Below are 6134 nucleotides of genomic sequence, written 5' to 3'. Positions count from 1 at the left end.
GTTGCTGAAATTCAACAAAAATAGGAGAGAGAAAGAGAAAAAGTTGGAGAGAGAAAGAAGAGGAATTTCGACAACGCTGTTACCGAAATTCCTCTGCCCAAATTCCGGTCCTATATAAAAAAGTAATTGCGGCAATACCATTGCCGAAATAGGGAAAATAAATAAATTTTTTTGTGGTAATTGTGGCAATGGCATTGCCGAAAATGGGGGAAAAAATTGAATGGAATTATGGCAATGTCATTGCCGAAAATGAGAGGAAAAAAAAAATGTTGTCGCCAAAATCTGGGAAGAAATTTTAAAAAGAGAGATGCTACGTCTACAACATTTTTACAACATTTTTACAACAAATCATGGGTGGTTAGTTGTTATTGGTTCAAATTTAAAACTAACACTAAGATTACTTTTTTACCCCAACAATAACAACCAGTAACAACTTGCCATTTAGGATTTGTTGTAAAAATGTTGTAGAAATGTTGTAGACATAGCATTTCTCTTTTAGAGAGATGCTACGTCTACAACATTTTTACAACATTTTTACAACAAATCATGGGTGGTTAGTTGTTATTGGTTCAAATTTAAAACTAACACTAAGATTACATTTTTCACTTATTTCGGCAATCCCATTGCAACAATTCTAACAAAAAAAAAAAAAAAAAAGAAGAAGAAGAAGAAAGAGAGAAGAATTGTGGCAATGGGATTGCCGAAATTCCCATTGCCACAATTCTTTAAAAAAAAAAAAAGGAGAGAGAAAAAGAAAGAGAGAAGAATTGTGGCAATGGGATTGCCAAAATTCCCATTGCCACAATTCTTCTCCTTTTTTTTCCCCCTCACATTTTCAGCAATGGCATTGCCGAAATAGGTGAAAATTTTCTACACCTATTTCGGCAATCCCATTGCCACAATTCTATTATTTATTTATTTATTTTTTTAAGAAATGATAGGTACACACAATTTTTACAATATTTTTACAACAAATTTTAAGTGGCAGGTTGTTATTATTAGATTAAAAAAGTAATCTTAGTGTTAAAAATCAAATTTGAACTAATAATAACTAATCACCTGTGATTTGTTGTGAAAGTATTATAAAAATATTGTGAACATAATACTTTTTTTAAAATTTCTTCCCGGATTTCGACAATGACATTTTTTTTTCCTCTCATTTTCGACAATGACATTGCCATAATTCCATTCAATTTTTTCCCCCCAATTTTCGACAATGCCATTGCCACAATTACCAAAAAAAAATTTTCTTTTTTTTCCATATTTCGGCAATGGCATTGCCGCAATTGCTTTTTTACACAGGACCGGGTAGGAATTTGGGCAGAGGAATTTCGGTAACAGCGTTGCCGAAATTCCTCTTCTTTCCCTCTCCTATTTTTGTTGAATTTCGGTAACACTGTTGCTGAAATTCTTTCTCTTTCCTCAATTCCCCAATTAAGTTCAAACAGTACCTATAACACAAATTAAGTTCAGATTTTGCAATATTAACCCAAAAGACTCGTTAAAATGAGTTTTTTTTTTTTTTTTTTTTTAGTAAACGAGTTTAATGAATTGCCAGTTTGTTTTGTTTTGTTTTTTTTTTTTTATTCTATTTATTATATATTTGTTTCTCTATATATAAAAAAAAGTGCGAAAGCGATAATGCACTATAGCTACAGCGTCTACAATTTTTTTTTCCTTAAATAATTGGTTTGTGTTTTTTTTTTCTTTTAAATATTTATGTAAGTTGGCATGTATATTGTTATATTGACATAATAAATTTCACAATATTTTCACAATTATTAAGGTTTCAATTTCTTATAGGTCGAAATAAAATAATAAAATATGAAACTGTGACAAATCACAATTGAAAATAAATGTTTTGTGAAAATATTGTAACAATTGTTGTGTAAGTTTGTAAAAGCTACCATGCTTTTTGGCTGGTTCAATATGTACTGTTCATTACTTTTTTTTTTTTTTTTTTTTCAATCCTTGGTTTGTGCTCTTTTTTTTTTTTTTTAATCTCTATATATAAAAAGTGCGAATGAGCTAATGCATAGTAGCTATAGTGCCTTTTGGTTTATTCAATTGGCACTGTAGCTACAATGCCTACAAATTTTTTTTTTTAGTAATCGATTTTTTTTTTCCTTTTAAATATTTATGTAAGTTGGCATGTATATTGTTATATTGACACAATAAATTTCATAATATTTTCACAATTATTGAGATGTCAATTTCTTATAGGTCGAAATAAAATAATAAAATATGAAACTGTGACTAACTACAACTGAAAATAAATGTTTTGTGAAAATGTTGTAACAATTGTTGTGTAAGTCTGTAAAAGTTACAGTGTTTTTTGGTTTGTTCGATATGTACTATTTATCACTTCATTGGTTTTTTTTTATTTTTTTAATCATTGATTTGTGCTCTTTTATTTATTTATTTTTATTTCTTTTATCTCTCTATATAAAAAAAAGTGTGAATGCACTAATGCACAATAACTACAGTGCCTTTTGGTTTATTCTACATTTTTTTTTTTCTTTTAGTAATTGATTTGTGCTTTTTTTTTCTTTTAAATATTTATGTAAGTTGGCATGTATATTGTTATACTGACACAATAAATTTTATAATATTTTCACAATTACTAAGGTGTCAATTTCTTATAAGTAGAAATAAAATAATAAAATATAAAACTGTGATCAACCACAATTGAAAATAAATGTTTTGTGAAAATGTTGTAACAATTGTTGTGTAAGTCTGTAAAAACTACAATGCTTTTTGGTTTGTTCAATATGTATTGTTCATCACTTTATTGGTTTTTATTTTTATTTTTATTTTTAGTCATCGGTTTGTGCTCTTTTTTTTTAAAAGAAGAAAAAATTTATATGAGTTGGCATATATATTGTTATATTGACACAACAAAATTTTTTTTTTCCAGTCATTGATTTGTGCTTTTTTTTCTTTTAAATATTTATATAAGCTAGCATATATATTGTTATACTGACACAACAAATTTCATAATATTTTCACAATTACCGAGGTGTCAATTTCTTATAAGTCGAAATAAAATAATAAAATATGAGATTGTGACTAATCACAGCTGAAAATAAATGTTTTGTGAAAATATTGTAATACTTGTTGTGTGAATGTATAAAAGGTATGGTACTTTTCGGTTTCTTCAATATGTATTGTTCATCACTTCATTGGTTTTTTTTTTTTAGTCATCTATTTGTGCTTTTTTTATTTTTATTATTATTTGTAGGGACTAGGGCCCAAAATAATGTATTGGGTTTTGAGCCTTGTCCAAGGACACTAACAAGTCCGAGGAGGAAAAGATAGCTATTAAATGACTTCCATTAAAAGTCTCATCAGTGGGGGGTGAAGGGAAGGAGGTCCGAGGAGGAATTCCTCCTTGGACACGACAAATGCAGACCAAGTGTGCACTCTAGCAATTGAAATACGCCCTATGAACATGTGAGAGGGAAGGAAACTCGAAATATCTAAAGAAAAACTGCTACCACCGCATTAAGTGCACTGCAACTACTTTTTTGGCTGTATTAATGTGGAGAGGACCTCTGAACAGTGTTGCCTTGGCTACCGCAACTCAAAAGGCTGAAAGGGGTGTCTAATGGGATGGATACTCAAGTGGGGATCCAGATGATCAACAAGTGTAAGGTTTAGATGATCAGAAAGGAGCTATATAATGTGGAAGAACCCCCATGAGTGGGGGGTGGAAAAAGAGAGAGAGAGAACACTGTAGCATACTAAACTATCTTAATATTCAATTGTGACCAGTATATGTTAAACTTTGGCCTCCTCGGACTAAAAATCCATGGACATTAATGTCTTTTATTTGTTCTTGATTGTCTCTTAACTCAATTTTAGACGTTGCCCAACTCATTATGATCTAGTTCTTTGACTCATACTCTATAAATTCATTGTATTGGGCTCATTAGACCAGGACTCCATACATTTGGACTTGGGCTCCAAATCGTGCTCATACAATTGGTGCAATTTGTGGGGAGAACTTGTGTGTTAGTGAGTGCAATAGTTGGACATGGAAGAATCAGGTCTACACTAGGAAAACCCATGCCAAGCAGGTCCCCAATGGACATAACCCATAGGGTCCCAGTGACAGGGTAATTTTCCTGGCCCTGAACCTGAACAAAATCAGGAGAATGAAAGGAATCTAGAAGGGAGTGTGCATGTCACCTAGACAAGCAAAAGCCCCTCCCAAGTGGGCAGTCGCCTATCCCAAAGACAAAACAACCACCAAGCCATGCAACAGGAGATAGATGACTTGAAGAGGAGACTGCGCCATGTACAGCAGAGGCGGTCCCCTTCCAGCTCCAACATATCTAATGATGAAGAGGACGACAATTACAGGCGGAGATCAAGAACTCCCCCAAGTGAAACCTGTTTTCATGAAGACGAGCACCATCATAGACGAAAGCATAAGAGCCCATCTAATAAGGGCCTGGGTAATGATGCTATGAATAAGGCTCTGGATCAGATCTCTAAATCACCCTTCACGCACAAGATAGAAGGGGCTAGGCTACCTCGACAGTTCCATCAACCTACGTTTACCATTTATAATGGTTGAATGGACCCCGTAGAGCATGTGAGCTAGTTTAATCAAAGAATGACCATTCACTCCTAGAACGAAGCTTTGATGTGCAAGGTTTTCCCGTCCAGCCTAGGACCCGTGGCGATGAGGTGATTCAACAGCTTAAAAACGGACTCTATAGATTCCTATAAGTAGCTCACCCAAGTCTTTAGCTCTTGTTTCATTACGAACAGTAGGGTTGCTCAACCTCTGAGTTTGTTGTTATCATTATCCATACGTGAGGGAGAAACTCTAAAAGTATACTCGGACAAATATTGGGAAATGTACAACGAGATGGACGACAACTTTGACGACGTCGCCATCAACACTTTCAAAAACAGTTTCCCAACCGAGCACAGCTTAAGGAAATCCTTGACTGACAAGCCTATCACCAGCATTTGTCAACTTATGGACTGGATTGACAAATACAAAAGAGTGGAAGAGGACCAGTTGCAAGGGAAAGGAAAGGAGAAGATCATCCTTCAAGAAAGGAATGATTTTAGGTCGGAACGATACAACAATAACCATCTGAGGAGAGATTTCGTAGGGCACTCAGGATCAACCAACACGCAGACGGTTAACACTATATTTAGAGAACCGGTACACCAAGTTTTAGAGAAAGTCAAGAATGAGCCATTCTTTAAGTGGTTGAATAAGATGGCTGGAGACTCCACAAAGTGCAACCAGAGTCTATATTGTCAGTACCATCAGGACCACGGACATACTACAGAAGACTGCAGGAACCTTTGGAACCACTTAGATCAGTTGGTCCGAGAAGGGAAACTGAGGCACCTTTTGCATCCTTCTAGTGGTCATCCAGGCCAGACAAACCAAGAACCCTGGAGAAACATATCTTTAAGACCTCCCATGGGCACGATAAACGTTATCCTCGTTGTTCCAGGAAGGATCGGTTCTTATCCTTCCAGAGTAATGTTTGTGGCTTGGCTCTCCACTAGGGACAAAAAATTAGGAGTCCAAAAAAGCCAGGAAAAGGGCCTCGCCTGTGTTGGGATTCTCGGACGAAGATAAGATCGGAACCATCCAACCCCACGATGACACTCTGGTAGTTACACTTAGGATCAGAGGATTTGATGTGAAGAGAGTACTGGTAGATCAGGGCAGTACCATGGAAGTAATGTACCTCGACCTGTACAGGGGGCTGAATTTAAAACTCGAAGACCTAATGGCGTACGATTCCCCTTTAGTAAGTTTCGAGGGGAAGATCATTACTCCAAAGGGCCATTTTAGATTGCCCATACAAAGTGGTTTGTATGTGGTGGAGATAGATTTCATTGTGGTTGACGCCTATTCACCTTACACAGCTATGGTGGTGCGACCTTGGTTTTATGCCCTAGGGGCTGTCTCTTCTACACTTCACCAGAAGGTGAAATGCCCGTCGGAAGGCCGGGTCAAAGAGATTGTGGGAGATCAGACCATGGCCAGATAGTGCATGGTGGCTGCCATCTCATGCCAACCCAGTGCTGAGCCCTCAGCCTCTATTAGAAATGACTTATAGTAATCAGTCACCCCGGCATTGCCCGGTAATGTG

Source organism: Quercus lobata, chromosome 11 (assembly GCF_001633185.2).
Source record: "Quercus lobata isolate SW786 chromosome 11, ValleyOak3.0 Primary Assembly, whole genome shotgun sequence".
NCBI classification, from domain to species: Eukaryota; Viridiplantae; Streptophyta; class Magnoliopsida; order Fagales; family Fagaceae; genus Quercus; species Quercus lobata.
Note: the sequence above shows the minus strand (reverse complement) of the source record.